This window comes from Bombina bombina, chromosome 5 (assembly GCF_027579735.1).
Source record: "Bombina bombina isolate aBomBom1 chromosome 5, aBomBom1.pri, whole genome shotgun sequence".
Classification (NCBI taxonomy): Eukaryota; Metazoa; Chordata; class Amphibia; order Anura; family Bombinatoridae; genus Bombina; species Bombina bombina.
The window spans coordinates 949366170-949392563 of NC_069503.1; positions in this window are offsets into that span (position 1 = coordinate 949366170).

Sequence of the window (26394 nt, forward strand, 5' to 3'; positions counted from 1 at the left end):
TTCCTAGGATTCTCAAATTTTTATAGAAAATTTATTAAAGGTTTCTCTACTATCGCAAAACCTCTCACACTTCTCACCCGAAAGAATAACAAATACCACTGGAACCAACAGGCAGATGATTCTTTTAACGCTCTCAAACATAGTTTCATTACCGCTCCAATTCTACAATTCCCAGATCCATCGAAACAATATACATTAGAAGTAGATGCATCCGAATTTGCAATAGGAGCCATTCTGTCTCAAAAAGATTCTTCTACCAACATGCTTCATCCTGTTGCATATTATTCTCGGGTTATGAATTCGGCCGAAATTAATTACCCAATTGGGGAAAAAGAACTTCTAGCCATTAAGGCTGCATTAGAATTTTGGAGACATCTATTAGAAGGCGCAAGATTTCCAATCATCATATATACAGATCATCGTAATCTACAATATCTAAAAACTAACAAAAGTCTTTCTTCCAGACAAGTCAGATGGAGTTTATTCTTTACTAGATTTGATTTTATAATCACTTATCGTCCAGGAGTAAGAAATACAAAGGCAGATGCTCTATCTAGATATTCAACTCCATTAACTGAGAGTTCTGAACTAAACTCAATAATACCACCAGAAAAATTCATTGGCCTCTTAGTGGGGAAAACATCTATTCTCAAAGAACAACAACAGAATGATCCATTGATTAATGATTCTAGGATTCATAAAGGTAATGATGGATTTTTTTTACCATGGACATGCACTGTATGTTCCAGAATCTCTTAGGAATGACATTTTAGCTATGGCACATGATATTCCACTTTCAGGACATCCTGGTTTCAAGAAAACTCTTCATTTAATTCAAAGGGATTTCTGGTGGCCGCATATGATTCAGTCTGTAAAACAGTACATACAAGGGTGTGCTGTATGTACCAAATGTAAATCTCAAAGAATTCACCCTTACGGTTTACTTCTATCTCTTCCAATCGCTGACAGACCTTGGCAAGATATTGCCCTAGACTTCATTGTCGATCTACCTCCCTCTTCTAACAACACAGTCATCCTAGTTGTTGTGGATCTCTTTTCAAAAATGGCACATTTTATACCTATTCACACTTTGCCAACAGCTTCAGAAACAGCAGATTTGTTCATTAAACATATTGTCAGATTGCATGGGTTACCTAAGTCTATTACGACTGACAGGGGTACACAATTTACCTCTCGATTTTGGACACAACTCTGTTCTAGTTTGCATATTGATCGCCGTTTGAGTTCAGCTTACCATCCTCAAACAAACGGTCAGACCGAAAGGACTAATCAGAGTTTAGAGCAATATCTAAGATGCTACTGTACATTTCAGCAAGACAACTGGTCTTCTCTTCTACCTACTGCTGAATTCTCATATAATAACACCATTAATTCATCTACCAATACAACTCCATTTTTCATTAACTATGGGTTTCATCCCTCTTATCATCTTCTTCAAAGATCAGAAAGTTCTTGTCCCTTGGTAAATGACACTGTGAATACAATTGCTGAAGGATTCATTCAACTAAAACAGATTTTACTACAATCTCAAGAAAGGCAAAAACGTTATTATGACTTAAGGAGAACGAAACCTCCTGAGTATAAGGTGGGAGATCTAGTTTGGTTGTCTTCTAAACACTTGAAGCTTCACATTCCCAGTAAAAAGCTTGGTTCTCTGTTTATTGGTCCTTACAAAATTATTAGGATTGTTAATGCTAATGCTGTCACTTTACAACTACCAAGTTCTTTTAAGATACATCCAACATTTCATGTATCCCTTTTGAAACCTTATGTTCCAGTCAGAGATCAAGTCTTGACAACTCAAGTTCCGACACTCATTGAGGATGAAGTATCATATGAAGTTGATTCCATTTTGGATTCTAGATTCTATAATAATTCTCTACAGTATTTAGTTCGGTGGAAAAATTATTCATCAGAAGAGGATTCTTGGGAACCATCCACTAACTTATCAGCCCCTAGATTGGTATCTCTGTTTCATCGCAGACATCCAGACCGTCCCAAACCCTGATCTGCGGAGCAGATCGTTTAGGGGGGTGTCCTGTCATATCACAGTAATTCTCAATCTCTATACTTCATGTTTTCCACGTTTCACTGTCCCTTTAAACATAATATCACATGACCGTTATGCCTTTATAAGCCCTCCTCTCTAATTCATCGATGCTTGGTAATTTGATTCACATGAGGAGTGATCACAACTTTCAAGAAGCTCTCTCCATTTTCGTCAAGTTGTTTTCTAAACTTTATATCTGCAAAGTTCTCTTCAATCACAGGACAGCATACTTCATTCTGAAACGCTAACTGATATACAGCGTGTCTGCAGTAGTTCGGCGTCTGACGTCATCAGCACTCCGGGAGTCAGTGTCGCAGCTCCTCTCTGTTGCCGGATTCTACACTGCTTCTCAGGACAACTGAATTGCTAGCAAGCAAAGTCTTCACAAGTACACGCTGGTCATGAAGTGTTGGGTATCGTACTAAACATAAAGTTATTGCTGAAGTTACGCTAATTTCATATGTTCCTAAGACTGTATATACTAACAAATCAAGCTTATACATATACGTTACTAATGGAAAGTGTGCATGTTTAACATCTTCTGCATATATCCTGGTTATTTCTGCATACAATACACTGCCATAACCATTCCTCTGCATTCATAAATAAGGTTGCATATGAACTTAACTAACCTGAACATTTAAGCATCGTACTTGAGTGATAAGCTACTATCTATTTAAAGTGATACTAACAGAGCTTCAATTACATAAAGTTATAATTCATTCTATATCCAAAGAGATTATCTATTGTTTAGCAAATGCTATTATATTACTTAGGAGAGTATTAGCACATTCACATTGTTGTGCATATCTCCAGCAACTAAAGATAGTTGTTATTTACTTTTGACCTAAACAGGTCACCCTCAGTCAATGAGCAGAATAAGGTTCCTAGTTTATCAAGGTACCTAGGTTTGGTGTGAGACTGAGTGGAGTAGATACAACTGGGTTCATATTAATTATATAATAAATCCTCACAAATCACAAAGTCAGAGAGAGTTGAATGTTGGGATTTAAGTATATCAGTTGTGATATCCAAGTATAATCCCTGCACAATTGTTCAGCATACAAAGCTGTAGAGGTCTCATGTGAAAATGAGCAAAGTGGATCGCGTCTGATGCTTCACTCATGAGACCTAAAACTTCCATGCACATAGCCACTGAAGGGAATGATTGAGACTGAAGGTTTCAACAAGCTGAAGCCAATTTCATTTGTCTCTTGTCAGTTAAGGACAGAGTCATGGACACTGAATCTATCTGGAAACCTAAAAAGGTGACCCTTGTCTGAGGAATCAAGAAACTCTTTGGTAAATTTATCCTCCAACCATGTCTTTGAAGAAACAACACTAGTTGATTCATGTGAGATTTGTATAAATGTAAAGACTGAGCTAGAACCAAGATATCGTCCAAATAAGGAAACACTGCAATACCCTGTCCTCTGATTAAAGATAGAAGGGCACCGAGAACCTTTTTAAAAGATCCTTGGAGCTGTTGCTAGGCCAAATGGAAGACCGACAAATTGGTAATGCTTGTCTAGAAAAGAGAATCTCAGAAACCAATAGTGATCTGGATGAATCGGAATGTGAAGATATGTATCCTGTAAGTCTATCTTGGACATATAATGACCTTGCTGAACAAAAGGCAAAATAGTCCTTATAGTCACCATCTTGTAAGTTGGGACTCTTACAAAATGATTCAAAAACTTCAGATTCAGAACTGGCCTGAATTAATTTTCTTTCTTTGGGTCAATTAATAGATTTAAATAAAACCCCAGACCCTGTTCCTGAAACGGTACTGGTATTATTACCCCTGAAAGCTCTAGATCTAAAACACACTTCAGAAAAGCATGAGACTTCACTTGATAAGCTGGAATGTGAGAGAGAAAGAATCTTCTCACAGGAGGTCTTACTTTGAATCCTAATCGATACCCTTTAGAGACAATACTCTAAATCCACTGATTTTGAACAGAGTCTGTCCAAATGTCTTGGAATAATTTCAATCTGCCCCCCACCAGTTGAACTGGATCGAGGGCCGCACCATCATGCAGACCTAGGGGCTGGCTTTGGTGTCTTAAAAGGCTTGGATTTATTCCAACTTGAAGAAGTTTTCCAATTGGAACCAGAGTCTTTAGGGGAAGGATTGATTTTCTTGTTCCTTGTTTTGTTGAAAAGAATGAAAACGATTAGAAGCTTTAGGTTTACCCTTAGATCTTTTATCCTGAGGTAAAAAAAACTCTCTTTCCTCCAGTGATAGTTGAAATAATTGAATCCAACTGAGAACCAAATAAATTGTTACCTTGGAAAGAAAGAGATAGTGATCTAGACTTAGATACCATGTCAGCATTCCAAGATTTGAGCCATAAAGCTCTTCTAGCTAAAATAGCTAAAGCCATAGATTTAACATCAATTTTGATGATTTCAAAATAGCATTACAGAGAAAATGATTAGCATGTTGAAGCAAGAGAACAATGCTAGACAAATCAGTTTCCTGTTGCACTAAGCTATCCAACCAAAAGGTTGATGCAGCCGCAACATCAGCTATAGCAATGGCAGGCCTGAGAAGATAGCCAGAAAATAAATACGCTTTCCTTAGATAAGATTCAAGTTTCCTATCTAAAGGATCTATAAAAGAAGTACTGTCTTCCATAGGAATAGTAGTACGTTTGGCAAGAGTAGAAATAGCCCCATCAACTTTGGGGACTTTTTCCCAAAACTCTAATCTAGCCGCTGGCAAAGGGTACAACTTTTTAAACCTAGAAGAAGGAATGAAAAAAGTCCATTCCTTAGCAATCATATCAGAAATAGCATCAGGAACTGGAAAAACCTCAGGAGTAACCACAGGAGGTTTATAAACAGAATTTAAACGTTTCCTTGTTTTGATATACAAAGTAACCAACATTTCTTTCAAAAAGGAACGAATATACTCAATCTTGAAAAGATAAGTAGATTTGTCAGTGTCAATGTCTGAGGTAGGATCTTCTGAATCAGAGACATCCTCATCAGAGGAGGATATTTCAGTATGTTGTCGGTCATTAGAAATTTCATCAAATTTATGAGAAGTTTTAAAAGACCTTTTACATTTATTAGAAGGTGGAATAGCAGACTATGGGGGGTAGTTATCAAGCTGTCAACCTCAAATACGCTGGAATTCCGCAGCGTATTTGTGGCGAGGCTGATTCGCCTTAGTTATCAAAGGCTAGAGACCGGCAAAAGTAGAATTTTGTGACGTAAACTTCGATCCGCCGGACTCAGTCCGACACAGATCAATTCTTACGTCACTCCAGATGTTCCGCACGCAAGTGCGGCACAATCTGACTACTTTTGCTAGTTATCAAAATACTAGCAGGTACGCTCTGCACTTTTCCGGCCCAGCGTACCTGGTTTTCAAACCGCCACCCTGTAGGCGGAGGATCCCATAGGAATCAATGGGAGTCTGACCATAGCGAAAGTACAAGTTCGCTGCTGCCAGACATCCCATTGATTTCTATGGGAGCTGTCTACACCTAACACCCTAACATGTACCCCGAGTCTAAACACCTCTAATCTGTCCCCCCCTACACCGCCGCAACTAAATAAAATGATTAACCCCTAAACCGCCGCTCACGGAGCCCACCGCAAGCTACTCTATACATATTAACCCCTAAACCGCCGCTCCCAGAGCCCACCGCCACCTACATTATACCTAGTAACCCCTTATCCTGCCCCCCCCTATAATAAAGTTATTAACCCCTATCCTGCTGATCCCGCACCTCGCTGCAAATAAATAAATAGTTTAACCCCTAAACCGCCGCTCCCTGACCCTGCCGCAACCTATATTAAATTTATTAACCCCTAATCTGCCCCCCCTACACCATTGCCACCTATAATACATTTATTAACCCCTATCCTGCCCCCCACTACACCGCCGCCACTGTAATAAAATTATTAACCCCTAAACCTAAGTCTAACACTAACCCTAACACTCCCCTAACTTAAATATTAATTAAATAAATCTAAATAATATTTCTATTATTAATTAAATTAATCCTATTTAAAACTAAATACTTACCTATAAAATAAACCCTAATATAGCTACAATATAAATAATAATTATATTGTAGCTATTTTAGGATTTATTTTTATTTTACAGGCAAATTTCAATTTATTTTAACTAGGTACAATAGCTATTAAATAGTTATTAACTATTTAATAGCTTACTTAGCTAAAATAAAGAGAAATGTACCTGTAAACTAAAAACTAACCTAAGTTACAATTACACCTAACACTACACTATACTTTAATAAATTATTCCTATTGAAAACTAAATACTTACCTGTAAAATAAACCCTAAGATAGCTACAATATAATTAATAATTACATTGTAGCTATCTTAGGATTTATATTTATTTTACAGGTAACTTTGTATTTATTTTAGCTAGTTAGAATAGTTATTAAATAGTTATTAACTATTTAATAACTACCTAGCTAAAAGAAATACAAAATTACCTGTAAAATAAATCCTAACCTAAGTTACAATTAAACCTAACACTACACTATCATTAAATAAATTAAATAAATTAACTACAAATGACTACAATTAAATACAATTACATAAACTAACTAAAGTACAAAAAATAAAAAAAGCTGTTACAAAAAAATAAAAAAAATAAGTTACAAACATTTAAAAAAATATTACAACACTTTTAAGCTACTTACACCTAATCTAAGCCCCTAATAAAATAACAAACCCCCCCAAAATAAAAAAATGCCCTACCCTATTCTACATTAAAAAGTTCAAAGCTCTTTTACCTTACCAGCCCTTAAAAGGGCCTTTTGTGGGGGCATGCCCCAAAGAATTCAGCTCTTTTGCCTGTAAAAGAAAAATACAACCCCCCCAACATTAAAACCCACCACCCACATACCCCTAATCTAACCCAACCCCCCTTAAAATAACCTAACACTAATCCCCTGAAGATCACCCTACCTTTAGTCGTCTTCACTCAGCCGAGCCACCGATGGAACTGAAGAGGACATCCGGACCGGCAGAAGTGATCATCCAAGGGGCACTGAAGAAATCTTCCATCCGATGAAGTGATCCTCCAAGCGGCGCTGAAGAAATCTTCCATCCGGGCGATGTTATCTTCCAAGAGGCGCTGAAGAAGTCTTCTATCCGGGCGAGGTCATCTACGAAGCCGGGTCTTGAATCTTCATCCCGCCGATGCGGAACATCCTTCTTTCCCGACGGACTACCGACGAATGAAGGATCCTTTAAGGGACGTCATCCAAGATGGCGTCCCTTCAATTCTGATAGCCAATCGGAATTGAAGGGACGCCATCTTGGCTGACGTCCCTTAAAGGAGCCTTCATTCGTCGGTAGTCCGTCGGGAAAGAAGGATGTTCCGCGTCGGCGGGATGAAGATTCAAGACCCGGCTTCGAAGATGACCTCGCCCGGATAGAAGACTTCTTCAGCGCCTCTTGGAAGATGACATCGCCCGGATGGAAGATTTCTTCAGCGCCGCTTGGAGGATCACTTCATCGGATGGAAGATTTCTTCAGCGCCCCTTGGATGATCACTTTTGCCGGTCCGGATGTCCTCTTCAGTTCCATCGGTGGCTCGGCTGAGTGAAGACGACTAAAGGTAGGGTGATCTTCAGGGGATTAGTGTTAGGTTATTTTAAGGGGAGTTTGGGTTAGATTAGGGGTATGTGGGTGGTGGGTTTTAATGTTGGGGGGGTTGTATTTTTCTTTTACAGGCAAAAGAGCTGAATTCTTTGGGGCATGCCCCCACAAAAGGCCCTTTTAAGGGCTGGTAAGGTAAAAGAGCTTTGAACTTTTTTAATGTAGAATAGGGTAGGGCATTTTTTTATTTTGAGGGGGTTTGTAATTTTATTAGGGGGCTTAGATTAGGTGTAAGTAGCTTAAAAGTGTTGTAATATTTTTTTAAATGTTTGTAACTTATTTTTTTTATTTTTTTGTAACTTAGTTTTTTTATTTTTTGTACTTTAGTTAGTTTATGTAATTGTATTTAATTGTAGTTATTTGTAGTTAATTTATTTAATTTATTTAATGATAGTGTAGTGTTAGGTTTAATTGTAACTTAGGTTAGGATTTATTTTACAGGTAATTTTATATTTCTTTTAGCTAGGTAGTTATTAAATAGTTAATAACTATTTAATAATTATTCTAACTAGCTAAAATAAATACAAAGTTACCTGTAAAATAAATATAAATCCTAAGATAGCTACAATGTAATTATTAATTATATTGTAGCTATCTTAAGGTTTATTTTACAGGTAAATATTTAGTTTTAAATAGGAATAATTTATTAAAGTATAGTGTAGTGTTAGGTGTAATTGTAACTTAGGTTAGTTTACAGGTACATTTCTCTTTATTTTAGCTAGGTAAGCTATTAAATAGTTAATAACTATTTAATAGCTATTGTACCTAGTTAAAATAAATTGAAATTTGCCTGTAAAATAAAAATAAATCCTAAAATAGCTACAATATAATTATTATTTATATTGTAGCTATATTAGGGTTTATTTAATAGGTAAGTATTTAGTTTTAAATAGGATTAATTTAGTTAATAATAGAAATATTATTTAGATTTATTTAATTAATATTTCAGTTAGGGGGGTGTTAGGGTTAGTGTTAGACTTAGGTTTAGGGGTTAATAATTTTATTACAGTGGCGGCAGTGTAGTGGGGGGCAGGATAGGGGTTAATAAATTTATTATAGGTGGCAACGGTGTAGGGGGGGCAGGATAGGGGTTAATAAATTTAATATAGATTGCGGCGGGTTCAGGGAGCGGCGGCTTAGGGGTTAAACTATTTATTTATTTGCGGCGAGGTGCGGGATCAGCAGGATAGGGGTTAATAACTTTATTATAGAGGGCGACGGTATAGGGGGGGCAGGATAGGGGTTACTAGGTATAATGTAGGTGCAGCGGTGTCAGGGAGCGGCAGTTTAGGGGTTAATACATTTATCAGAGTTGCGGCAGGGTCTAGGAGTGGCGGTTTAGGGGTTAATACATTTAGCAGAGTTGCAGCAGGCTCTAGGAGCGGCGGTTTAGGGGTTAATACATTTAGCAGAGTTGCGGCAGGGTCTAGGAGCGGCGGTTTAGGGGTTAGTAACTTTATTTAGTTGCGGGGGGCTCGGGGGCGCCGGTATAGGGGTAGAACAGTGCAGTTTAGTGTGAGTGCTTAGTGACAGGCTAGCAATAAAGCTGGGAAAAAGCCGAAGAGCAGCGAGATCGGATGAGTGATAACTCTCACAGTCCACTGCTCATCGCCCCGCGGCTTTTTGACAGCTTTATTTGATAACTTAGGCGTATTTTTTCAGGTCCACGGCAGCGATGGGAGGCGAGCTTAGGCGGGCGTATTGGGCCGGCGAAGGCAGGAAAGTTGACATGTTGATAACTACCCCCCTATGCCTTCTGTATTGCATCAGCAATATAATTCTTCATATCAACAGGGATATCATATACATTAGATGTTGAAGGAACAACAGAAACTGTACTAGTACTGATGGAAACATTTTCTGTGTGCAAAAGCTTATCATGGCAACTGTTACAAACTACAGCTGGAGATATAAGCTCAGCTAACTTACAATTTGGTAGAACTGTGATCAGACAGCAGGGTTTCAACAGTTGCTTCTGAGACAGGATCAGATTCAGACATTTTGCAAAATGTAAAAGAAAGAACAACATTAAAGCAACATTTACAATTTCCTTATATGGCAGTTTCTGGAATGGGAAAAATGCAAACAGCATGGCCCTCTGAATATATACTGTAGAAGGCAAGAGGCATATAGGAAGTGGGGGTGAAAAATAAATTACTTTTTTTGGCGCCAAGTATGACGTACAACGCAAAAAGAAGTTGAAATTTTTTTGGCACCAACAACATCCGGAAATGACACAACTCGCGTCATAACAGACGCAACCTCGTGCAAGGAAAACCTGGCATCAACTAAGACGCCAGAAATGATGAACTTGCGTCATCAAAGACGTACCTTTGCGCCAAAAAAATTCTTGCGCCAAGAATGACACAATAAATAACAGCATTTTGCGTCCTTGCGAGCCTAATTTTGCCCACAAAAGGAAAAAAGTAAATTTGAAAATAAGGACTATACGCCAGGTAAGACAAATAACTTCCTAAACATGCTTCCCAAACTGAAACTGACAGTCTGCAAAAGGAAATATACATAGACCTGACTCATGGCAAATATAAGTAAAATACATATATTTAAAACTTTATATTAATACATAAAGCGCCAAATCATAGCTGCGAGCGTCTTAAATAAGAAAAAAAAACATTCTTACCAAAAGACACCCATCCACATATAGCAGATAGCCAAACCAGTACTGAAACGGTTATCAGTAGAGGTAATGGAATATGAGAGTATATCGTCAATCTGAAAAAGGAGGTAGGAGATGAATCCCTACGACCGATAACAGAGAACCCTTCAGAAGATTTCCCATGAGGAAAACCATAACATCAATAGGCGATACTCCCTTCACATACCTCTGACAAACACTGTACTCTGAGAGGAATTGGGCTTCAAAATGCTTAGAAGCGCTTATCATAGAAGAAAACATAGAAATCAAGCACAAACTTACTTCACCACCTCCATAGGAGGCAAAGTGTAAAACTGAATTGTAGGTGTGGTGAGGGGTGTATTTATAGGCATTTTGAGGTTTGGGAAACTTTGCCCCTCTTGGTAGGATTGTATATTCCACACGTCACTAGCTCATGGACTCTTGCCAATTACATGAAAGAAAAATGTATAGTAAAACAACTCTCAGTGAGACTGTCTACAAACACTGATTTCAGCCCTTTTAAAACTTCATAGACAATCTTGATCGCAAAAAGCATCCCTTTTAAAGTATTGCCAATTTGATTGTACAATTGAAAATGTACATGTTAATACTTATCTGTCCTGCTTCCCACTTAGGAGTGTAATTTCTTCTGCTGACTATGTTTACACAGCTTTTCTATAGCTTAAACTTAAAGGGACAGTCTACACCAAAATTGTTATTGTTTAAAAAAATAGATAGCACCTTTACTACCCATTCCCCAGCTTTGCACAACCAACATTGTTATATTAATATACTTTATAACATTTAAACCTCTAAATTTCTGTTCTGTCTCTTATCACATGCATTTTTATTAGCTTTTCATACAAGCCACTGGTAATTCATGTATGCCATATAGATAACATTGTTTACTTCCGTGGAGTTGTGCAGGAACCAGCACTAATTGGCTAAAATTGTCTTTAAATAGCCCTGAGTTTAGGGAGCTGTCTACAGAGGCTTAAATACAAGGTAATTACAGCTGTAAAAAGTATATTAATATAACCATGTTGGCTGTGCAAAACTGAGGAATGGGTAATAAAGGGATTATCTATCTTTTTAAACAATAACATTTATGGAGTAGACTATCTGTATAGACAGGGATACCACAAGCAAAATAAGCGATTTCAACTGTCAAAATAAAGATAAATTAACTATTTGTAAACAATATAATACGCTTCAACAGGTAAAATAGATGATTGGGAACTAATTAAAGGGGAGAAAAATTTAGGGTAATCTGTCACTTTAAGGGGTGCTGGGAGGCTATTTGCAATGTAGAGGGGAATGTGTAGGATGTAGTTACTAAAGGATGGGCATTTGAAATGGGTAATTGATTGCTTGTGGGTGTTTAAGGTGAGTTATTTTTTCACATGGAAAGTTTGTGGTGGAGAATTCTAGTTGGAGCTAATAAGGATCATTACAGGAAGTGGTGGGGGTAATTGTTTAACTGTTTTTATCTGGGCACACCTCAGAGGCGAAACATCCAACATGGAAATCAACTGGGACAGAGTGCACAGAGCCCTAAGGCCTAGACCGCCGGACAAAGCCCCACCTAGGGACATCATAATAAAATTCAAGCAATTCAGAGAAAAGGAAGAACTCCTCAATCTGTCTCGCAGAAATCAACCAGTCAAGTTCAGAGGAACAGTACTTCAATTTTACACTGACCTCTCGCAGAGGACATTGCAGAGACAGAAGGAACTGGCACCACTAACAACCTTATTAAGAAGTAAAAAAATATTGTATAGGTGGGGATTCCCCTTTCATTTATATGTTCTACATGGAAATCGTAAACTCTCTTGTACCAAGATATCCGAAATACCGGAGTTCTGTGCTGCTCTTGACCTGGAGCCACCATCAGACCCGTCAGATGCAGACCAACAGCCGTTGCCACAGCGGAAAAAACCACAGAAAGATGCCAGCAGAGAACGTAAAGAATCTCGCTCAGTAGGGAGCAGCTCCCCCAAGGGACTCCAATCACCTCAGGCAAAAAAGGTGGCTCAGCTGTCGAGATCTACCATTCCGGACAGAGGATAAAGAGTCTGGTGTTCATCTGGATGGGTAAAATATGCTTAATGAATGTATAATGACTATGCATAGACTCTATACAGTAGCAAATGTACAGAAGAATGTGTAGTATAAATTTAGTATCTTTGTTAAAGTCTGTATAATATCGCCTTGGCTTTTTATGGAAGCTATTGAGGGGTGCCAAGGTCCTCATGGGAGGGCCCATCTGATTAACAAAAGACCTCGGCACACAAGAAATGACTGAAAACTGTGTTAGGAAGGTTGGAAGTGGAGTCAGACTATATCAAGAGACTTCAATTGTTGCTGGGACTTCTCAGAACAAGGTCAAAGGTTCCATTAAATGTTTTATATTGTTATATGTTTTGTAAGAATCAAGTTAATTGTTGGTTTACACCTCTTGGTTTAATAACAGGTGAAAATAAGATCTAGTACTACAGGGAGTGCAGAATTATTAGGCAAATGAGTATTTTGACCACATCATCCTCTTTATGCATGTTGTCTTACTCCAAGCTGTATAGGCTCGAAAGCCTACTACCAATTAAGCATATTAGGTGATGTGCATCTCTGTAATGAGAAGGGGTGTGGTCTAATGACATCAACACCCTATATCAGGTGTGCATAATTATTAGGCAACTTCCTTTCCTTTGGCAAAATGGGTCAAAAGAAGGACTTGACAGGCTCAGAAAAGTCAAAAATAGTGAGATATCTTGCAGAGGGATGCAGCACTCTTAAATTGCAAAGCTTCTGAAGCGTGATCATCGAACAATCAAGCGTTTCATTCAAAATAGTCAACAGGGTCGCAAGAAGCGTGTGGAAAAACCAAGGCGCAAAATAACTGCCCATGAACTGAGAAAAGTCGAGCGTGCAGCTGCCAAGATGCCACTTGCCACCAGTTTGGCCATATTTCAGAGCTGCAACATCACTGGAGTGCCCAAAAGCACAAGGTGTGCAATACTCAGAGACATGGCCAAGGTAAGAAAGGCTGAAAGACGACCACCACTGAACAAGACACACAAGCTGAAATGTCAAGACTGGGCCAAGAAATATCTCAAGACTGATTTTTCTAAGGTTTTATGGACTGAATAAATGAGAGTGAGTCTTGATGGGCCAGATGGATGGGCCCATGGCTGGATTGGTAAAGGGCAGAGATCTCCAGTCCGACTCAGACGCCAGCAAGGTGGAGGTGGAGTACTGGTTTGGGCTGGTATCATCAAAGATGAGCTTGTGGGGCCTTTTCGGGTTGAGGATGGAGTCAAGCTCAACTCCCAGTCCTACTGCCAGTTTCTGGAAGACACCTTCTTCAAGCAGTGGTACAGGAAGAAGTCTGCATCCTTCAAGAAAAACATGATTTTCATGCAGGACAATGCTCCATCACACGCGTCCACGTACTCCACAGCGTGGCTGGCAAGAAAGGGTATAAAAGAAGAAAATCTAATGACATGGCCTCCTTGTTCACCTGATCTGAACCCCATTGAGAACCTGTGGTCCATCATCAAATGTGAGATTTACAAGGAGGGAAAACAGTACACCTCTCTGAACAGTGTCTGGGAGGCTGTGGTTGCTGCTGCACGCAATGTTGATGGTGAACAGATCAAAACACTGACAGAATCCATGGATGGCAGGCTTTTGAGTGTCCTTGCAAAGAAAGGTGGCTATATTGGTCACTGATTTGTTTTTGTTTTGTTTTGAATGTCAGAAATGTATATTTGTGAATGTTGAGATGTTATATTGGTTTCACTGGTAAAAATAAATAATTGAAATGGGTATATATTTGTTTTTTGTTAAGTTGCCTAATAATTATGCACAGTAATAGTCACCTGCACACACAGATATCCCCCTAAAATAGCTATAACTAAAAACAAACTAAAAACTACTTCCAAAACTATTCAGCTTTGATATTAATGAGTTTTTTGGGTTCATTGAGAACATGGTTGTTGTTCAATAATAAAATTAATCCTCAAAAATACAACTTGCCTAATAATTCTGCACTCCCTGTATATATAAAATATACTATAGACATTTCACTGTGTCTTTTAGTAACAATTACGACTCTTCTTAGTTACTGTTATTTTTTATTGCTTTTGTTTTCTGTTTGTTGTTTTTCTTACTCAATTAGAGAACTCTAAAATTTGCAGAATACATATCCTGTTACATCACTGAATAATCCAAGTTTAAAGCACTATCTATAAGTTGTATTGCATTTGTACTCAGACTTAGTGTAAGTCATATTTAGCAAAAACGGAAATGAGCAAAATAATTAACATTATTTCCCAGAATGCAAAGGGATTAAACTCCCCACAGAAAAGATCGATAGCACTTTTAGATCTGTATAAAAGAAAGGGTGATATAATATTCCTTCAGGAGACTCACTTTAGGAAAAGGAACAAACCTAAATATGTAGGGACAAGATACACTCAGCATTTCCATAGTTCAGCAGATTCAAAGAAATGTGGGGTCAGTATCTTAATACACAAGTACATCCCCTTCAAACACATACAAACCACGTCAGACACTGAAGGCAGATTTTTAGGGGTGTTTGGACTCCTTTATGGAAGCCCAGTGACCTTGATAAATATATATGCACCCAATACAAGACAGCTCCCATTCTTCAAGAATATTTTTTATAAGATAGTAGATTTCTCTAGAGGAGTGACATTCTTGGGAGGGGACCTCAACATAGCACTGGACCCCCAGATGGATAGCTCATCCACCACAAATAGAGCCTTAAAACATGTAACCAAATGCCTAGGGAAGTTAATGAGAGACTACAATCTGTACGATGTTTGGAGGTTTATAAACCCTTCCAAGAGAGATTATACCTTTTTCTCATCACCGCACCATACTTATAGTCGAATAGACTACATTATGACTAACCAATGCGGCTTAGCTACCATACGGACATCAAAAATCTCACACACTACATGGTCAGATCACTCTGCGGTGATAACACAGTTACACTGGCCTAACATACCGATACACCCCTTTATTTGGAAACTAGATGACTATTCAGCTTTGATATTAATGAGTTTTTTGGGTTCATTGAGAACATGGTTGTTGTTCAATAATAAAATTAATCCTCAAAAATACAACTTGCCTAATAATTCTGCACTCCCTGTATATATAAAATATACTATAGACATTTCACTGTGTCTTTTAGTAACAATTACGACTCTTCTTAGTTACTGTTATTTTTTATTGCTTTTGTTTTCTGTTTGTTGTTTTTCTTACTTAATTAGAGAACTCTAAAATTTGCAGAATACATATCCTGTTACATCACTGAATAATCCAAGTTTAAAGCACTATCTATAAGTTGTATTGCATTTGTACTCAGACTTAGTGTAAGTCATATTTAGCAAAAACGGAAATGAGCAAAATAATTAACATTATTTCCCAGAATGCAAAGGGATTAAACTCCCCACAGAAAAGATCGATAGCACTTTTAGATCTGTATAAAAGAAAGGGTGATATAATATTCCTTCAGGAGACTCACTTTAGGAAAAGGAACAAACCTAAATATGTAGGGACAAGATACACTCAGCATTTCCATAGTTCAGCAGATTCAAAGAAATGTGGGGTCAGTATCTTAATACACAAGGACATCCCCTTCAAACACATACAAACCACGTCAGACACTGAAGGCAGATTTTTAGGGGTGTTTGGACTCCTTTATGGAAGCCCAGTGACCTTGATAAATATATATGCACCCAATACAAGACAGCTCCCATTCTTCAAGAATATTTTTTATAAGATAGTAGATTTCTCTAGATCAGTGACATTCTTGGGAGGGGACCTCAACATAGCACTGGACCCCCAGATGGATAGCTCATCCACCACAAATAGAGCCTTAAAACATGTAACCAAATGCCTAGGGAAGTTAATGAGAGACTACAATCTGTACGATGTTTGGAGGTTTATAAACCCTTCCAAGAGAGATTATACCTTTTTCTCATCACCGCACCATACTTATAGTCGAATAGACTACATTATGACTAACCAATGCGGCTTAGCTACCATACGGACATCAAAAATCTCACACACTACATGGTCAGATCACTCTGCGGTGATAACACAGTTACACTGGCCTAACATACCGATACACCCCTTTATTTGGAAACTAGATGACTAGTATCTAGATGCCTAGATACACTGAGGGACTGGTCAAATCACTGAATGAATACTTCACGATAAACGCGCAGGCAGATAGTGACCCGTTCATAGTCTGGGAGGCACACAAATGCTATATGAGAGGAGAATTTATTAAAATCAAATCACAGATGAAGAAGGCATCCAGACAGCACTATATAGATCTTTCAAACTCTCTATCCCAAATAGAATACCAACACAAACAAGACCCACTAAATACTGAAGTGCTCATAGAATTATAGAAAGCTAGAGAAGCCCTTAGAGACCTCATATCTAGGGAACATAGCCTTACGACAATAAAACTCAAGCAACGCTACTACTATGAAAGTAATAGAAGTGGCAAACTGCTGGCACGGGCGCTGAAACTTAAAAAGCTTAAAACTTATATCCATGAGCTGGACACACACGATAAACGTAAAGCAAAGGCAACACCAGATATCCTATCCCAGTTTGAAACATACTACACAAAATTGTATAATATTCAAAACAAAGACGCTGATAGCCCCACACTACCAAATATATCATCGTATTTAGAAAAGTGCCAATTACCCCAATTATCAGAGGAACAAACTAATGAGTTAGAAAACCCAATAACTACTGAAGAGATAGCAATGGCAATTTCCAACCTGAATACAGGAAAAAGCCCCGGGCCAGATGGCTATTCCGTTCAATATTATAAAAAATTCTCCCCTATTTTAATACCACACTTACAGAAGATATTTAACCAAATATCAGAAAACACGTCATCTCCCCCAAGTATGCTAGAAGCGCACATCACAGTGCTCCCAAAACCTGGGAAACCAGCCACTACCCCCCCAAATTTTAGACCCATATCCCTATTAAATGTGGACGTGAAAATTTATGCGAAAGCGCTAGCAGCGAGACTCAACAGGTATTTACCTGAAATGGTTCATATTAACCAGGTCGGATTTGTGCCTCGTACAGAGGCATGAGATAACACGATAAAAGCCATAGACCTTATAGAATATGTCCAAAAAGAAAAGATCCCCATCATATTCTTGGGAATAGATGCTGAAAAGGCCTTTGACAGGCTCAATTGGTCTTTTCTACGCCACACTCTTATTAAATTCGGAATAGGGTCCCACATGATAGAAAAAATTTTTTGCATTATATTCCGATCCTTCAGCCAAAATCAGATTAAATAACTCACTCTCAAATACCATTACTATTAGGAATGGAACCCGACAGGGATGCCCCTTATCCCCCTTATTATTTGTGTTGGCCATGGAAGTGCTAGCTAGTAATATACGCAATAATAATGCCATTACGGAGGGTTAGAGTGGGGGACACGCATTATAAATTATCGCTGTATGCGGATGACCTTATGCTGACACTGACCGATCCACTATCCTCCCTAACAGCGCTACAGAAGGAGTTTGACCTGTATAGCTCTCACTCCTTCTTTAAAATTAATACAACCAAATCTGAGGTTTTAGGAGTAGCGGTGTCCGGAACACTGCTGCAACAAATTAGCAACCAATTTCAGTTTTCGATACAAGAAAACTCCTTGAAATACCTGGGGATATATATAGCAAAAACCAAAGAGGAACTATTCACATTAAATTACACGAAACTGCTAAAAGAGTTACAGATAGAAATAAATAGGTGGAGAAGCAAATATCTCTCTTGGTTAGGTAGAATCCATGTTTTTAAAATGTCATTTTTACCGCGAATATTATACATGTTTCAAACAATACCCATACAGCTTTCGAAACTGTATTTAAATAGGCTCCAAAACAATGTCAACGCATTCATATGGCAGAACAAAATGCCTAGGGTTTCTAAGAAGACTATGTATAGAGATAGACACAATCTGGGCCTGGGTGTCCCCTGTCTAACATATTATAAACAGGCATCCATTATGACTAGAATAATAGACTGGAGTAAACATTTCAAAGATAAGGAATGGGTAATATTACAACACGAACTAGCAGATACTTCAAGTCTGAGTGGCCAATGTTGGCTGCGCAAGTCACAGAGGAAGCTATGCAGCTCAACGCCAAGAACAGTGTTGGAAACTTTAGAGATATGGGATTCAATACTAAAGAACACAAACGACATCTCATCTGTTCCATCTCCCCTGACTCCTTTACTAGCAAACACTGACTCCCCAATGGCCTATAGTATCATAAAGGGCGACGCCATGAACTTACACTGCTGGGTACCAACACATTCAGTCTTAGATAACGGTAAAATACTCACAAAAACAGAAATAGTGGACAAACATATATTTATCTGTCAGAACTGGTATGAGCATTTGCAACTCACACACTACATTAACCATAATAAAAATAGATCGAGTTTAGTGAGGAAACTTACTACATTTGAATCTATATGTTACTCAGAAGGCACCTCAAAGAAGGGGCTATCACAGTCATATGGACTTTTACTAGCAGCACACTCGAAACAGCTGCCTTCATATACGAAAGTGTGGGAGGAGGAACTACACAAATCCTTAACGCCAAACGAGTGGCAGCTGATTTTCTACCAGATGGGAAGAGCCCCATCTTCTATGAATGTCACAGAGACAAATATGAAGCTACTTACCAGATGGTATCTTACCCCTAAAAGACTATCTAATATATACCCAAGTACCAGCAAACTCTGCTGGAGAGGGTGTGGCCAGGAAGGAACTCTCTCCCATATATGGTGGGAGTGCCCCCTATTGCAAACATACTGGACTGACATACACACAGAAATAGGGAAAATAATAACAACCCCACTAGGAAAAGACCCATTTGTGCTTCTGTTCAATAAAGTACCTAAAATACAGTGTAAATTAAGGTCAATGTTATTATACATTATGCTAAACTGTGCCAAACAATTAATCCCAAGATTATGGAAAAACACAAAAACCCCTAAAGTACAAGAGTGGAGGGAACAAGTAACAAGATTATTATCCCTTGAAAAATATCATTACCAACAAACTAATAGAATAGAAGAATATCACTCCATACTATTTCTATGGGAGGATTACTTAGGAACATTGCAAAGACATCCTAACTGACTAAGATGTACTCTCAGTAATGTGTATAACAACAAATGCATATGGAATATAAGAACATAGGTAAAAGTAATCTAAACTGAAGTAGATGTGATAAGATAGAGAGTGTAAAGTGGTGCAATAGTGAATTGACAGGTTTATGTTATTTACTGCTATGGAACAACGTGTTGTGAAGTTGTTCCTGCTTGTTTTTGTTTACGATGTATCTCAATATATGCCTATGTATGATGTATGATGTAAAATGAATAAATATAAATAAAGAAAAAAAAAAAAAGAAGTAAATTGGAAACTTTTAAAAAATTGTATTCTCTATCTGAATAATGAGAGAACATTTTTCGTATACGCTAACAAACACCACAAAAGACCTAAAGGGCAAAAGGAGAGAGAGATAAAGATAGAGATAGAGGAGAGAGAGGAGAGAGAGAAGAAAGATAGAAATAAAAAAATCTATATTTAAAATAAAATTAGCATATTCCTGTATGTGAAGAACATTGGAACTATTTACAGTAAATACACATAAAAACACATTATTAAATATAATTATAGAAATATTATTTAGACACACACAACCACACATATACGGTATATGTATATATATATATATATATATATATATATATATATATATATATATATATATATATATATATATATATATACAAATGCAACTTAAAAAGATAGGATTGAACATGTATCTAAGTCAATCAAAGCGGGACACTGGCTGCACCAAAAGTCTATCAAAAGCCTTTATTATCATAAGACTCAAACAGTTTTAACAGGCCATCTACCCTCCACCCTATTCCTAAAACCGTGCAACTATACCCTAATGAATTACATAAACATTAGAACAAGCCGGCCGGCTGACAAGCCAAAATGCAACAGTAACAAAATATTTCAGCTGTGATGTTATGCGACCATAAAAATATGAACTGTGTGTCAAAATTGACTTCCATATAGTCCATTTAAATTTACACGGGGCCCCAAAAATTGCGAATGGCCTACTTGTTAAAGAATATTAAAAGTCCAGGCACTTAGTGTTTAGAACACGTTCTGGTAAGTGTAATTCCTCCAGGTATCAATGCAATATGGTAACACCTTTCTGCTGTGCTTATTATGCTGTGCATATGACTGGCTCCATCGGCAACTGAATCATTAGGATAAACAACGCACAATGTACTATGGCAGGACAGACCAGGCCGTCCACCGCAAGACTATCCAGCCTTATACAGGAATAATCTCAGCTGTACCTGCTTTCCAGTTGGATCAACCTGAAATTATCATTGTTTGCTTTCGGCTTCTTCACTTGCTCACCGCCATGTACGCTTCAGCGTTGTTGTCCGTTATATATTACATTCTAGTTTACTGTCCCTTTATACAAGGACTTTCCAGATGCAAGGAGGCATTTTATCTAAGATTTTTACATCTGCATAAAATGTTATACTCTCAGACTAAGATTGCTCAGTGTTTGAAATGAGACAGGTTAACTTAAAACTGTTCAGTTTATACTACAGCTGACTTAATTTTTAAATACATACCAACAAGCCTAAATCCTGCATTTAACCAGATCTAATGGTATGAGTACCACAGCTTATGGTTCCACCAAGACCATATAGAGTACAGCATTTTCAAAATCCATAAGTACAGCTGACACATGGGAACATTTGTACACTATATTTGAAGTGGTGCTCTTGGTTGGGGAAAATGGGGAAACAACAAACAAACATATGTCAGCCTTTTAAAAGTACTTTTCTTCATCTAGCCATCTACCCAGATCATTAATGTACAATTTTGAATTCACAGAATTATTTTCGTTTGCACTTTTACAAATATGATTCTTTTAAAAGTGATCTCTTAATTTCTGCATTTTTTATATCATGCATGTCACACACTGTTGATTTAGGGGATGCAAGGTGCATAAATGTTTCCTCCTGTGAGTGTTTCTGTGTTTATGTCTTTGTGCTTTGGTTTGAGTCTCTATGAGTGTGTATGTATTTTTTTTCTGTGGGTCTCTCTATGAGGGCGGGTGTGTATGTCTTTGTGCATTTTCAGTGGATGTCTGTGAGGGTGTGTGCATATGTCTTTGAGCTTTTTCTATGGGTGTCTCTGTGAGGGTGTGTGTATATTTTTCTTTGTGTATTTTCTCTGGATGCCTCTGTGAGGGTGGGTGTGTATGTCTGTGTTTTATGTGGATGTCTCTGTGAGGGTGTGTGTGCGTATGTATGTATGTATGTCTGTGTTTTCTGTGGATGTCTCTGTGATTGTGTGTGTTTTCTGTGGGTGTCTCTGTGAGGGTGTGTGTATGTCTTTGTGTGTTTGCTGTAGATGTCTCAGTGAGGGTGTGTGTGTATGTCTTTCTGTGGTTTTCTCCCTGTGTGTGTATGTCTTTGTGTGTTTTCTGAGGCTGTTTCTGTCAGTGTTTCCTTGGGTGTATGTGCAAGTTTGTGTGTGTGTGTCTATTGTCTGTTCCTTTTTAGGATATTTTGACCTTACTACTGATTATTCACATCTTTCTACAGACTTTGAGACTAACAAGACCTTTCCAGAAGTCACCAATCCACCATTTAACCTTTAAATTATTGTTTAGGCAGTTCAGGGCCCTTCCTTTCACCCACTGCATGCTGTTGTTATCATTTAGTTGGCATCTTCCTTTACAAAAAGATAATCAGAACTCCATATTTTGTTTTCTAACTCTCCTTTTTCTACAAAACTGTAGTTTACCTCATTACTTGTCCGGTCAATGTAAACACGTGCTGAGTGTCTGCTTGGGTGTCTGTGTCTGAGTGCGTTTCTTTGCATGTCTGCTAGAGTGTCTATATGTGAATCCTTATGTGTGAGTGTGTGTGTGTGTTTCAGTGTATGAGTGTGTCTGTGTGCGTGTATGTCACTACCTTTACAACATTTCCAAGTTTAAATAGACACTTAAGAATAAAGTGCACATACGTTTTAGTCACTTGATCAAAAATTGCACATGTCAAAGGAGGGGGCTGATCAATGGTTAAGTCAGGGGCCCCAAAATTTCTAGTGGCGGGCCTGGCGCTATCTCAACACACATTAAAATTTGATTGCGCTCAAGCGAGCTTGTTTACTTTCCACTTGAAATACACTTGCAAATTAACGTTCCCCTGATATTCTTATATCACATTTTCACTTTTCTATTCCTTTAATTAATTGATTGCTGATATATTATCTGTATATATAAAAAATTAAAGGACAGTAAATTAAAAATTAAACTTTCATGATACAGACTGAGCATGAAATGTTAAACAACTTTCAAATTTAATTTATTGTATTTGCTTTGTTCTCATAGTATCCTTAATTGAAAATAATTTATATGTAAAGCTCAGGAGTAGTATTTCATTACTACGAACTAGCTGCTGATTTGTGGCTAAACATATTTTGCCATTTGTCATTGGCTCACCAGATTGTTCAGCTACATCCCAGTAGTTCATTGCTGCTCCTTTAAAAACAGATACCAAGTAAATGATGCAAATATAATAAAAGAAGATATTTGTTATGTATTTAAAATTGCATGCTCTAAATAATGAAATGAAACAAAAATTTTGGGTTCTATGTCCCTTTAATAAAAAATAAATTTTCATGTTTATTTTCCTTGCTTTTACTAAAATTCTGCTTGTTCCATGGAGTACAGATATTGCACTTAAGTATGCTGTAATTTGCCTGATCTGGCTATATACTACACAGTGATTGCTTAGAGCAATGCACAGACTGATTTAGAGCTTGGTCACAGTTAAGGGAGACAAGAACTATTCTCACAAGGGGTTTCAATTGGTATATTCCTGATTTGCAAAGCCTGCACACTGCTAACAATGTAACAGTTGTAAGTGATTTTGAAACATGTCTTGCGGATATAAACTATACATACATCATTATGAATTCAATGTCCCTTTAACAACAAAATATACACTAGTGTTTGATTTCTAAATTATAATTTCTTCTTTAAATGATGGGTTTACCTTGAAATGGCATGTGACACATTTTAGCTGTGTTGTCTTTCCATTTCTATGAAATGCTAGAGAATATCTTCCATTAACACATTTGTTGGGAGATTTAACACTGTCACAATTTAGTTGTCATATTCATTTTGATATACTCCTTCAAAATTTGACATAAAATATTTGTTAACATCTACCCTGCACAATTCAGAATACATCCTAAAAGCTAAATGACATGTACTTGTGTTTCCTTTATGTGAGAATACTATGGGCATTGGGCAATTTGTTAGGAGGTTTATGTACAGCATATATGTTTGTAATTATGTATGTTTTATTTTTGTATTCTTTTGCAGACTGACCAGTGAAAACCACAAACCATTAACCCTCCCCCCAGCAGCAGATATTTTATGTATTTTTTCTTTTCAGTTCACGTCAAAGCTATTTATTTGGGAGTTGCAAGTAAATTACAGTTATCTTTCCAACTATTTGTGTAATATTTTTCATATGGTTTTGTTAAAGTCAGACTCATTTTAGGTTCAAACCGAAAAAGAGACTATTTTCCCTCAATATAACATTAACTTGTTAATGCTCTTCCACTCCTTTCAAATCGGTCACTTTATTTACTATTTGCTAAATTATGGAAATGTATACACTAAGGCACTCATAGTGTTACCAGAAGAATAAAAATTGTTTTGTGAGAAATTTAAGATGTTGGAGAATTGTGTTAACAAATTTTGTTTGTGTACAAGAAATTATTTTTTTAACTGAAAGTGTTATATTGCAATGATTACATTTTAATTATCTAAGGGACATTATAGGGCAAATATTACATGATCTAATTTGTTAGAGAATGCAATTAAATCACTAGTGACCCTTCAATGAAAAGTGTTAAATCCCTGCTCAAGAGCCACAGAGATCTGCTCTTCCTGTGGTGCTGAGCCAATCAGCACCACCATTTGCACACCGGGGTCCTGTGATTGCCAATGCTGATTGACTCACTGGCTTTATCTGCTTGGGACAAGCAGTGATCTGTGGCTCTTGAGCAATACTATAACAATTTGTTTTCGAGGGGGGGGGGGTCACATAAATAGCATTTTGGGGTTGCTAGTGCTAAAATTACATAAAAATAGAGCATGCAATTTTTTTTTTATAATGTTCTTTTAGACATATATAGGGTTATAAATACAATTATTTATTAAGATGCAGTCATTAGTCTTCCTTAATAAACAAAGACAACAATCTATTTTTTCTTTCTCTAGTCATAGATTATTTTAAATACAGTTACATAAAGATATATGTATTATGAAGACAATTAGATCTGTGGAACTCTACTATTTTAAAGGGACAGTCTAGTCAAAATTGAACTTCCACAATTCAGATAGAGCATGCAATTTTAAACAACTTTCAATTTAATTTTTATCATCAAATTTGCATTGTTCTATTGGTATTCTTTGTTAAAAGCTAAACCTAGATAGGCTCATATGCTAATTTCTAAGCCCTTTGACAGTTTTTCACAACTAGACAGCGCTAGTTCATGTGACATATAAATAACATTGTGCTCACCCCTGTTGATTTATTTATAAGTCAGCACTGATTGTCTAAAATTCAAGTCTGTCAAACTGAAATAAGGGGTCAGTCTGCAGAGGCTTAGATACAAGGTAATCACAGAGGTAAAGAATATATTTATATAACCATGTTGGTTATGCAAAACTGGGAAATGGGTACTAAAGGGATGGGAGCTACTTACAACCTACCAAAGTATATCTTTGTTACTGAAATAGATGCAGGTACAGGTAAACGTTTTTTTAATAAAACATTGATTTAAAAAAAATCTCCAAATAAAATGCCCAACGTTTCTACAGTAAGTAATAGGGACAGTCAGTAGCATGAGGGGGGGCACAGGTGCGGTTTCCCCGGGCACATAATTCTTAGGGGTGTAAAATTTCAAAAGAAATTTGCAGCCCTAAGGAATTTTGTTATAAATTATTATGTATTGAAATTCATTTTTATTATGGCTGGCTTTGTTCTTGGCTGTAATTTTCTGGGATATGGCACTCAAGATTGTGAGGTGGATGGCTGGGGTGTGAGCAGTGCACTGTGTCACTGTGAACAGTGTAAGCAAGAGGTAAGTCCTGGCCTGGCTGGCAGAGGCAGCTGATACAGCGGAAGTGCAGCTCCTGCAATATGTGGATCGGGTGTAAATGACTCCGGTCCACATATTATTACCTCTAAGCTAGCTCCAGGCTCCAGCTCCACTTACAGCATCCAGTCTTGACTGTCCAGCGCGCAATGTACTAAAATCAGAGGCAGCAGGGTTGCGTGTGGTAGTGTGGTGAGGCAAAAGCAGCATCATCATCATCTGCATCTCTGACTCCCAGACAACTCCCAAATAGGTAAGTACTCAGTATTGTGCTTGTTGTTTCAATTTTAATAGCACAGGGCAATTTTTAGCACAACCGACTGTAAAAGAAAAGGTAAGTGCACTAAACCCAGGCACACAGTAAGTGTCCGGTGGGACATCAGGCATAGTGTTACTCCACAGCTTGCGATTATTGCACTAAGTTAAATGGCCATAATACCCAAATGTTTAAACACTTGAAAGTGATGCAGCATAGCTGTAAAAAGCTGACTAGAAAATATCTCCTAAACATCTCTATGTAAAAAAGAAAGATATTTTACCTCAAAAGTTCCTCAGTAGCCACCTCCCATTGTAAAGGATTTCTAAGCAGCATTTTAGTGTGTCTGTCCTGGGACAGCTGAAAGGATGAGCCTCGTGAACTCTCATATTATTTCACCAATCAGGTAAAGGAAGCTTACTATGAAATCTCATGAGAGTTAAGTGAAATCTCA